The sequence below is a fragment of the Odocoileus virginianus genome, chromosome 9, assembly GCF_023699985.2.
Source record: "Odocoileus virginianus isolate 20LAN1187 ecotype Illinois chromosome 9, Ovbor_1.2, whole genome shotgun sequence".
Classification (NCBI taxonomy): domain Eukaryota; kingdom Metazoa; phylum Chordata; class Mammalia; order Artiodactyla; family Cervidae; genus Odocoileus; species Odocoileus virginianus.
Genome location: NC_069682.1, coordinates 33,212,046 through 33,224,242, shown reverse-complemented (window position 1 = coordinate 33,224,242; position 12,197 = coordinate 33,212,046). Strand labels below are relative to the sequence as shown.

General features: G+C 38.4%; 1 protein-coding gene and 1 non-coding gene across 5 annotated transcripts in view; both read left to right on the top strand.

The window, feature by feature from the left end:
• Positions 1-12,197, top strand: part of WAC (WW domain containing adaptor with coiled-coil) — a 79,141-nt gene that overhangs the window by 27,480 nt on the left and 39,464 nt on the right. The gene's annotated exons all lie outside the window — the stretch shown is intronic.
• LOC139036893 (U6 spliceosomal RNA) lies at positions 10,963-11,069 on the top strand. The gene has a single exon (XR_011489747.1). It is a non-coding gene; the product is annotated as a U6 spliceosomal RNA (small nuclear RNA).

The window sequence follows — 12,197 nt, the reverse complement described above, 5'->3', positions numbered from 1 at the left end:
AGTATGTTTTTGCACTTGAGCATGGATTTAATTTTCCTTGAAATCATTTGTCAGGACCAGTTTGTTGTATTACTTGTTGGATTTGTTAATTTTTTTCTTTAGTTAATTTTGATAGGTTTTTCTGGAGGGCACATGTAGAAAACTTTCGCTTCCTTGCTTCTGGATTCTTCGTTCCCCAATCGGGGATGGAACCTGGGCCCTTGGCAGTGAAAGCACAGAGTCCTAACCACTGGACTGCCTGTTCTTAACACTGTTCATCTGAAAATCGGCTTTTAGTATAATTTTCATTGTCAAATTTTCATGACGCCTGAATCATTTAGTTATTAAAGTATCTTATTCCACTCATTGAATTAATGATTCTTAAAATTTGGAAACAGTCTCTTAAGATGAGTTTTACTTGGTTCTTTATACATACCACTCATTCCATTTTAGCATGAATGGGAATTCTAACACCTAGATGGTAAATAGAGAACATAAGTGTTCTTAGGATTACTTACATTATGCAATGTGGAATATAATGTTGCTGTTAAAAATGACGTAGAACCACATTTAGTGAAGATGTTCTTGGATATTAAGTAGAAAAATCCACATGTAAAGTAGGGTGATTATGAGTATTAGATCTCCATGTGAGAAGAAACCTAGGAGGATACAGTTATCCTTTTTAATGCTTTTCTGTAGCTTCTGATTATAATATTAAAATCTGTTCTTGATTTTAGAAAATCAATAGCTATTGCAATTAAAAAGTAGTAAAAGACTCAATCGGAAATAACTGTTCTTGGGGGTGTTAAAAGGGTATTGCTTGGTGATGGGATAATCATTATGTAAAGACTGTTCCTTATTTGAAGCTTTTCCATCTATTTGCTACAGTTGTTGACACTTTTTTAGAAGTCTTTGAAGTTTATCAAATGTTCTCATCTGTTGACAGAATATTTTTAAAAATTAAAATTTAAGATGCATATTCATGCAGGACTTTTAATATTAAGCTGTTGTGCATTCCTGGACTGAGGTGTGTATATAGATGTGAATCCTCTTCTGCTGTTTTTCTTTGATTCTTGTTGTTTTTGCCAGGGTTTTCTGGTTGGTTGGTTTAATGATTGAATCTGATTCTGGAACAGATAATGTATTTTTTCCTTGAAAGTTTGAAACAGTTCCTCAGTAAAACTGTAATATCTGAGTCTGGCTAGAGCTGTGATTGGACAGGATGGGTAGTGAGGAACAGAGAGGGGAACTCAAGGGAGAGTGAAGAGATAACATAGTAATAATCTCTGTAGAAAGCATGTTGTGGTAAAATTGGTATGCAGGTTAAACATTATCAGCAACATTATCTTATCCCTAATCATTCTGAGCTTCTGTTTTTATTTTTAAGGTACCTCATATTATTTTGCATGCACCATTTAAATGTTTATAAAACTGGTTTAGGTGATACAGCAGTGTTTACTTTTCCCTTTAATATACAACCATGTCCCAGTTGGAGAAGACCTAGATACAAGGTGTTCAATCTTAGATCACCAGTACCCCACCCTAAACTGCAGACCTGTCTAAATACAAAGCAGGATGAGTACACAGCAAGAACAGGTGGGGTTTTTAGAGTAAATGCTGTTTGTGTGTATATGCCTGTATTAAGAGACATAGTTCAGTTCAGTCTCAGTCGTATCCGACTCTTTGTGACCCCATGAACCACAGCATGCCAGGCCTCCCTGACCATCACCAACTCCCAGAGTTCACCCAAACCCATGTCCATTGAGTCAGGGATGCCATCCAACCGTCTCATCCTCTGTTGTCCCCTTCTCCTCTTGCCCTCAGTCTTACCAGCATCAAGGTCTTTACAAATGAGTCAGCTCTTCGCATCGGGTGGCCACAAGTATGAGTTTCAGCTTCAGCATCAGTCCTTCCAGTGAACACCTAGGACTGATCTCCTTCAGGATGGACTGGTTGGATCTCCTTGCAGTCCAAGGGACTCTGAAGAGTCTTCTCCAACACCACAGTTCAAAACCATCAATTTTTTTGGCGATCAGTTCTCTTTATAGTCCCAACTCTCACATCCATGCATGACCCCTGGAAAAATCATAGCCTTGAGTAGACAGACCTTTGTTGACAAAGTAATGACTGCTTTTCAATATGCTGTCTAGGTTGGTCATAACTTTCCTTCCAAGGAGTAAGCATCTTTTAAGAGACACAGTAGAGCAGTTTTAAAACTTCTCATCAATATTGTTTTCCTTGAGGTAACTGCTGGAATATGCTGCCTTTTTTCTTTCATATAACTTACAGGTTTGGGGAAAGCACTTTTCCTAGGTAATAGAATGGAGGGTGTCAGACATTTTCAGAGATTGTTTCAGGTCATGAGTGTCTTCAAACCTATTTGCTATGTCATATTTAACAGATGGACTTTGTATACCTGCTAATGATACATATAACTTGTTAACTACTATCCAGCCTTTTCCAGAGCTAAACTAGGGATAATCTATGTCATTTCTTTTTAAATGACACTGTATAGAGCCTAGAGGTTCCAAGAATGTGACTGAACTATTTACTTTTAATCCCCCACTACCACCATTATAGCAAGAGGCACTCCTGTTTGAGGTATTGGGTTTCCATTCATGTGTCTATTGAGAAACTCAAGCATTGTTGTAGTTACATCAGGGATTGTAGCATAGCATGGCAGCAAGGTTCCTATGCACAGGAAGTTTCTCTCTTGGTGGAAGAGACATAATATAAAGTAGACAGGGAGGGTAACTTGATGTTGTGATTTGTGCTATAAAGAAAGTAAATGATAATGACAGGGAGGAAGGGAGGCAGGTGTAGGAGGTGGTCAGGGAGAGGCCTTTTTAAGGGAGTAACATGAATTGACATCTGAAGGATGAGCAGGCAGCCATGTAAGGAAATTTTGTGGCTTGAAGTTGGGAGAAAGATACTAGATAACCATTTCTCTAGAAAGAATCCTCTTAATCTTATTCTTTAGTCTTTTATGTTTTCCTTAAAGACATATTTTTAATATGCTTTTTCATGATGCACCCAGTACTATTCAAAAGCACCACCAAAAAACCCCCCAAAAGCAAAGATGAAAATCTCCACACACACCCTCTTTGTTTGATTTCCAGGGTCCTTGATGTCTTTAGCTTAATTTAGCTTGCTATACTTTTATCTCATTTGGGAACCACATGTTCCTGTCAAACTAGTTCTGCTCATTGCCCTCTGAACCCTTTCATTCTGTGCTAACATCCTTTTATGCCGTTTGTTCATATTGTTTGCTTTGACAGAATTTTATTCTCCGTTTGATAGAGGACATGGCACTTACTTGAAGATTCCTTTGTTCATCTGTTCATAGATTGAGGGGGTGCCATGAGGCTTCCAGAGTTGAACTCTGCCACTTCTTGTCCAGTTGATTAGAGTCAGGAGGGGAAAATACTTGGAGACCTAAAGGCGTGCCAGCACCTGCCTCTCTTTCTCCTTGTTTGTTGTACTGTCTCTCTAAAGGCATCAGCTTGGGAGAAGGATATTTTAAGTTTTTCAGCTGCATTGTCTCCTACTCATCCTTTTAGAGTCTTAAGATAATTTTATAAATTTAACTAAAAATGCTTGTTATTTTTCATGCTAACCCATATTTTTCTTTCAAAGGAATGCATTCTGTCTTAGACTAGCCAGTCAGCTAATTTAAAAATAAGAAAGCATAGGGAGCAATGTGAGATGTCGTCTAATTACACTGCATAAAAATAACTATAAAGGACAGATGTGCTGTGATGGGGGCTTTAAAAAATTTTTTTTTAACTTTTTATTTTGTATTGAGATATAGCCAATTAACAATGTTATGATAGTTTCAGGTAAATAGGGAAGGGACTCAGCCATACATATACATGTATCCATTCTCAGTGGGGACTTGTTTTTAGATTGAGGGATCAGGGAGGGCTTTTCTAATAACTTGGCATTTAAGCTGAAACTGAAGGATGATCAGGAAGTACACAGGCAGCAGTGGGAGATAGTGGTGAGCAGGTAGAGTGTATGAAGGGTTTAGGGTAGGAAAGAACTGGGCCTATATTCAGAGAAATGAAAGGCCAGTGTAGTCAAAGTGTAGTGAGCAACGAGGAGTTTGAATGGCTTCCCTCTGTACTCACTGAAATTCAAAAACACATGTCATGATCTGAGATACATGTTGAAAAGATTGTCTTGTGTATTCCGTGGTGAGTGTTTTGAACTAGAGATAAGAATGAAAGTGGGAGGGCAGTTAGCTATTATGGTGAACCCAGTGAATTTCTACTGGAGTCAAGAAGAAGAGCTTTTAGTCCAGGATTCAGTCAACATGGCCCTGTAGTGCTCACTACCTGTTTACTCTGCGTGGTATTAAGGCCAGTGCCTGAGACTGCTGAAGAGTTGAGAGTTCTGTGTTGATAATTTTTTTAGAAATAGAAGTATGAGGCACTGAATCATGAAGGCATAGGCAGGTTGAAGGCCCTGGACTTTCATTGTTAGCTTGTTAATACAGCCCTCACCAAGAGCTAACAGAGAGGATAAAAATCTTACTCTAATGTCTAAATCAGTCCCCTAGTAAAAAGTCAGATGGCAGAGGTTAAAAGAAGTTACTAATATTCATAATATGGCATTTCCTATTTAGTTGTCATTTTTTGTAGTCTTGCACACCATTGCCTTATTTGACAAATAGCAGTTACTACAGAAGTTGAATGACCTCCTCGTTTTTATTTAGTGAAGTATAGAGGCAAAAATCTTGATTAAAGCCCAGATTGCCTAAATGAGGCCTGACTGAGTACTCTTCACTAAATGAATGATTCTCAACTTAGACCCAACCTCCCCACCCTGCAAGAATTTTTTAGTTATTTTTAAAAAATTAAGATATAACTCACATTCCATGCAGTTATCAACCCATCTCCTGGGGAGAAAAAAATATTTCCATACCTATTAGCATCATTCCCGTTTTTCTCCCTGCCCACTCCAGACTGCTGATCTGCTGTCTTAATAGATTGTCCTATTGTGGACATTCCATATAAATGGATTGCATGTGGTCTTTGTGACTGGCTTCTTTCACTTAGCATGGTGATTTTGAGGTTCGGTTCATATTGTATCAAATTGACTGGCTTCTTTCACTTAGCATGGTGATTTTGAGGTTCGGTTCATATTGTATCAAATATCTGTACTTAATTCCTCCCCCTGCACCAGGTTAAAGTTTATTCACCAACAATTCTCAGTGCTTTTAAAGTTCATTCAAGTTTTCTGTAAGACAGTATCATGTGCAACTTTTTCCAGATTCACCTGACCACACAAGATTGATTATTCAAAGCATTTCACGGAGTAGGATTTGAGAAATGATGGCAGACTTCTAAGCTAGACAAGTAAAAATCAAATATAAGATATGGTAGACTTTTGTATCCTGTTTTTGATATGTAATTCACCTGCCATACAGTTCCTCCATTTACAGCTGTGCAGCCATCACCACAACCAATTTTAGAACATTTTTATCATTCAGAAAGAAACTGTAGCTGTACCTGCAGCCCCACTCCCCTGTGCTACCATATATCAGCAATCGTTCATCTCCTTTCTGTCTCTATAAAAAGGAATTGGCCTATAGGGATGTTTTATGTAAGTGAGATCCTACAATGTATAGTCTTGTGACTGGCTTGTTCACTTAGCATAATATTTTCAAGGTTCATCGTGTTTTAACATGTAGCAATACTTGTTCCTTTTTGTTGAATAATAATTCCATAGTATAGACATAGAATGTTTTATTGATTTGTTATTTATTTGCAGGGCATTTGGTGTGTTTCTGTCTCTTGGCAGTTCCAAGTAGTGTGCAGTAAACATTTGGGACCCATGCTTTCATTTTTCTTGGACACATACCTAGAGGTGTTATTACTGGGTTATATGATAACTCTATATATAACCTTTTTAAGAACTTCTAGCCTGTTTTCCAAAGCAGTCGAGTGTTTACTTCTATAGCAGCAATGTGTGGGAGAGTGCCATTTCTCTACATTCTCACCAACACTTGTTAAGTCTGTTTCTCTGACTATAGCCCTCCTGATGGATGTGAAGTTGTATATCATTGCAGGTTTAATTTGTATTTCCTCATGGTTAATGTTGAGCATCTTTTCATGTACCTTTTGGCCAGAGAGTTTCTACTAGCAGAACCAAGTAAAAGTCCTTTGCATATGATTTGCAGATATGTTCTCCCATTCTGTGGATTGTCTTCTCGTTTCTTGATGGTGTACCTTGAAGCACGAAGTTTTTTATTTTGACCAAGTCTAATTTATCTGTTTTTTCTTTTCTGCTCATATTTTTGGCAATGATTATGCCATTAAGAGTTTTATAGTTTTTGCTCTTAAATTAATTTCTGTGGTTTATTTTGTATGATGTAAGGAAGGGATACAACTCAGTTTTCCTTGTTGCATGTGCACCTTCTCAAGTGTTCTGTAAACTTTCCATTTCAAGCCTGTAGACAAGTGTGAATAATGCATACCACCTGCACATGTTAAGAGTAGGGAATAAAAGGGCAACTTCAAAGGAAATGATGTTAAATGTAATTTGCACAGAGTAGTTGGTATCAATGTGCTGAAAATACTTAACATGTTCATTTGTTATAAACATACAGGATAGCAGTACTCTCTTTTAAATAGTCTGTATTAATGAAAGTGAGAGCTTTATTAATCAGTGAGAGCTGTATCTTTGATTTATCTCTACAAGTTTAATTATTTTTGGTCCTAACTCATGTCTCTTGATACCAGCAGGTGCATTATATGGCATTATTATTGGTAATGAGATTTTTGTAAGAGTTGAACATTTTGGTAAAAGTTCCAAAACAAAACTCTCAATACAGTACAATGTGTGCAACAGTTACATTTCTAGAAAATTCAGCAGGTTAAATAAAACAGAATCAGGTTATAGGCTTAGCTAATTAGAAGCTGATTTTTTTCAGATATGAAATGGTTCTTTGAAAAATGTTCTGTACAGAGTAGTTCAGTCCAGTTAGCTACAACTTTTGCTTTTCATCACCCGGTAGCTCATATGCAGTCGATAAGTTGGAGAATGGCGTCAATATAATGAAGTTGTGTTGATTCATACATGAAAATTTTTTTTCTAGGAAATGGAAATCAGAATAGCAGGAGTAGGATGTAACTTTCAAATAGGAAAGGAAAGCCCTTATCTAGCTGTACAGGCAAGACCCTTAAAGAAAATTCAGGTCTGCTTCCCTCGCTTTGTGTGGCTTCCTCTCTGTGGCAATTTGTACCTTTCTGTCCATTTTTTTTTTATGGTAGCCTTGTTACCCAGTATTTCATTTCCATGTTCTCAACCCCAGTAATTTAATATCCCTTGAAGCAATCTGCAAACATAGTGAGCTGCTTGTCAGTTTCAAGTTTTTGTTAGTGCTTCAGTTATGATAAAGTGTAGTTTTGAGTGATTTGCCCCTACCCTATTTTCCCAATAAAACTTCTACTTTTAGTGTGCAATTTTGCAGAATTCAAGGTGTTTCAGGAAAACATTGATTGTTATGCAGAAATGCCCGTTACAGGTAGATGACTTTTTTTGTGAACGCCCTCTGACCTTTAAGCGTAAGTGTCTCTCTCAAAATATTTATGGCTGCATTGGATCTAAGTGTGGCACACGAGATTTTTGGTGTAGCATGTGGGCTTTCTAGTTGTGATGTGTGGACTCAGGAGTTGCAGTGCAGGGACTTAGTTGCCTGATGAGGGATGGCACCCTCGTCTTCTTCATTGGAGACCTGGTCCCCTAGGGAAGTCTGAAATCCCCTTATGTTTAAATCTGTGGTCTCTGATTCTAATTGATGAGAGGAGGACACTTGGAATAAAGTGTGGTCTGGATACTTATTAATACATGTGTGCGTGCTCACTGTGCCTGACTGTTCTGTGGCCCCATGGACTGTAGCCCGCTGGGCTGCTCTGTCCATGGAATTTCTGAGGAAGGAATACTGGAGTGGGTTGCCATTCTTCTCCAGGGGATCTTCACAACCCAGGGATCAAACCCGCATCTCTTACGTCTCCGGCATTGGTAGGCGGGTTCTTTACCACTAGTGCCACCTGGGAAGCCCTGGTCTGGATCCTGACCACCAAAACCATCTTGACAGGGAAAGTGCCTGTAAAAAATCCAAATCTTGAGATCCCATCTCATAGAGTGTGAATCACAATCTCTGTGAAATTACCTTTGTACATTTTTTACTAGAGTGATATTTGAGGTCCACTGGTGAACCTTTATTCAGTCATGCACATTATCTGCTTGTATTAGTTTGGATACCAGTCTGGGGTGGTGGATGTACTTGAGATCTTCATTCTTCCCAGTTTCTTGGAGAAAGCATTAAGACTTAATTTCTAAGTCTGAGGATGTCGTAGGGAATTCTAGTGGTTATCATGTTCTGAATAAGGACACAATGCCATATTTTGCCCCTGAATAGACTGGGAACTTATTTCATCTTCAGAAGAGCTAGTTGCATTTCCTAGCCTTGTTTGTTTATGTAGAATTATATGTGCTTCCCACTTTGCATTTAATAATATCCAAGTTCCCTTTTCTAAATGGGAGGGCAGTCTAATTGCTTAATGCCCATTTCTTGCTGAGTCAGGTGAGTTTCGCTACATTTTTCGTCCCATTTCCCATGGTACTCTCTTAGGACTTCATCTTTCTCAGACTGTGGGTTATAGCCTTCTCACTCTTTAAGATCTGGTTTCTGAAGTTTAGAGGTTGACAAGTAGGATGGGTTATTCTCCCTTTTTAAATAGTGAAGATTCTGTCAGGGAGGAGGGCAGGATCTTGCACCATTAACACGAACTGTCTATCATTTGCCTGGTGCAGGAGTTGGCAGACTTTTTCTTTAAGGGCTGGATAGTAAAAATTCTAGTCCCACAGTCCGCACAGTCATTGCCACAATTAAGAGAACAAAAATAACTGTAGATAATACTTAAATGGCTGGCTGTACCTGTGGTCTGAAAGTCTTGAATACTTGCTTCATCAGACTTTAATTTTTTAAGGTTGGTTTAAATTCGTGTTACTTAAAACAGTTTCATCCCACTTAGTCACAAATTCTGCTTTTCTTAAGGAGATAATTTCTTTTGAAGTGGAGAGCCTTTTTCTTGGTAATGTAAAGAAAGCATAAAGGTCATCAGACATGTAAACAGCTTTTGCTTCCATTACTTTGTTGAGCCAGGCAGCATCTAGGAGACAGTCTCTCACCAGCATATATATATATGTCTCTGAATTTAGCAATGAAAGTCTGAGTTCAAGTTTTATGTGTGGCTGTATTTTTCTTTGGATATTTACCATCCACAGGTCATTTATTCTTTCTCTCGGCTTTAGACTATACACTATACTGCTATTACCAAAATGAAAATAAAAAACGCTTTTCTTATCCTGAAACATACAAATCCACCATGGAGTGGGATATAAAAATTAATGGGAGTATAATGGGGATATAAAAATTAATGGGAGATGAAGTAGGAGTTTTCAAAGAAATACTGTTTGTAGCCCTCCATAGGTATGGCTGTGGAAAATCATAACCATAATGATTCCTGTGACCTTGCTTTTCTGCCTGCTTGATACTTCAGTTTGGAAAGAACTACATGGAGAAATTAAAAGTCTCAATGGGATGCTCACCCTCACCCTCCCCACCCCCAAATACTTTGGAAGATAATATAAACTGTAGCTTTTGTAATAGTTACCTTTGGTTCAGCCAATTATAAAGTCAAAGTCAAGTCGCTCAGTTGTGTCTGACTCTTTGCGACCCCACGGACTGTAGCCTACCAGCCTCCTTTGTCCGTGGGATTTTCCAGGCAAGAGTACTGGAGTGGGTTGCCATTTCCTTCTCCAGGGGATCTTCCTGACCCAGGGATCGAACCCCGGGTCTCCAGCATTGCTAGTCATATTATTCAGAGGCAAATCTTCCCTGCCTTGAGTTCTTAAGTGCATTCTTCTGACCCTAATCTAGAGAGCCTGTTGCCTGCTTTATCATGCTTCCTGTACAACCTCTTTGACTTATTTTGGGTTCTGTTTAAAAATATCAGTTTATTCTTAGTCTTTCAATAAAATATCTGTGTCTTAATCTTGGTCCTCACTTTTTTGGGGAGCCACACCTCTCTGCTTATGGGATCTTAGTTCCCCAACCAAGGGTTGGAACCATGCCTTCAGCAGTGAAAGTGCAGAGTCCTAACCACTGAATGGCCAGGAAATTCCTCCTCACTTCTTTTTTAAGTTAGAGTTGGTAGTTTTGCTAAGTCTTCTAGATGAATCTGTCTCATAGAATGTGGAATCTAGTCCCTATCAAAAAGCTCCTGTTGCTGAAAATAGCTTTCCTCTTAACAGCTGATTGAGTTTTTTCTCTTGATTCTGTTAAAGTCTTAGACTAGTGTGTCTTGATGCTTATGGTTTTTAATTTGTGCCCTCTGAAAACACTTAACAATGGACCTAAAAGCTATCTTATATGTCATTTGTTCAGAGGTTAAGCGCTTCAGTACTAATTACCACTTTTTTTTTTGAATTTTCATTGATATGAAGAATAACACTAAAGAGAATTCTTGTGTTTTAACTCAAGAGAGATCAGTAGATCTCATTTCTGATATATCTTAGGCTTATAGAGGACTCTTCCTATCATGTCTTTTACCACATCTTTAGTATGGCACTATTGTTTTCATAGATTCACCTCTTGCTTAAGAATGTATGCAAATGTCAGGGGATCTAACCCAGGCTTCTTACAGAACTACTCTGGGGATCATTTCAGTTGGTAAGACTGGCCATTCTTTTCTTCATTGTTGCAACATATTTATGGAAATTTCCATGGGATTCTCAACTCATAGGGTATAAATATGGTGTTCTCTAGGCCATATTACTAGTTCTTTTTTACTTGCATGCAACTGTAAAGCTGAGTTTTAAAAACAGTTTTTAAGTTACACCTGAAAAGTACAAATTTTGGTGTAGGTCGTCTTCTTTGGTGTAGGTTTTCTTTTTAAAAGTCTTAATTTGGTGCTTGCTTTGGCAGCACATACACTAAAATTGGAACGATACAGAGAAGATTTGCATGGCCCCTGCGCAAGGATGACACACAAATTCATGAAGCGTTCCATATTTTTTCTAAATGTAAGACCAGAAACTGTAAAACTCCTAGAGGAGAACACAGGCAAAACACTCTCCGACATAAATCACAGCAGGATCCTCCATGACCCACCTCCCAGAATATTGGCAATAAAACAAAAATAAACAAATGGGACCTAATTAAACTTAAAAGCTTTTGCACAACAAAGGAAACTATAAGCAAGGTGAAAAGACAGCCTTCAGAATGGGAGAAAATAATAGCAAACGAAGCAACAGACAAAGGATTAATCTCAAAAATATACAAGCAACTCCTGCGGCTCAATTCCAGAAAAATAAATGACCCAATCAAAAAATGGGCCAAAGAACTAAACAGACATTTCTCCAAAGAAGACATACAGATGGCTAACAAACACATGAAAAGATGCTCAACATCACTCATTATCAGAGAAATGCAAATCAAAACCACAATGAGGTACCATTACACGCCAGTCAGGATGGCTGCTATCCAAAAGTCTACAAGCAATAAATGCTGAAGAGGGTGTGGAGAAAAGGGAACCCTCTTACACTGTTGGTGGGAATGCAAACTAGTTCAGCCACTGTGGAGATTCCTTAAAAAACCGAAAATAGAATTGCCATATGACCTAGCAACCCCACTGCTGGGCATACACACCGAGGAAACCAGATCTGAAAGAGACATGTACCCCAATGTTCATCGCAGCACTGTTTGTAATAGCCAGGACATGGAAGCAACCTAGATGCCCATCAGCAGATGAATGGATAAGAAAGCTGTGGTACATATACACAATGGAATATTACTCAGCCATTAAAAAGAATTCATTTGAATCAGTTCTAATGAGATGGATGAAACTGGAGCCCATTATACATGAGTGAAGTAAGCCAGAAAGATAAAGACCAATACAGTATACTAACGCATATATATGGAATTTAAAAAGATGGTAACGATAACCCTATATGCAAAACAGAAAAAGAGACACAGATGCACAGAACAAACTTTTGGACTCTGTGGGAGAAGGCGAGGGTGGGATGTTCTGAGAGAATAGCATTGAAACAAGTATACTATCAAGGGTGAAACAGATCACAAGCCCACGTTGGATGCATGAGACAAGTGCTCAGGGCTGGTGCACTGGGAAGACGCAGAGGGATGG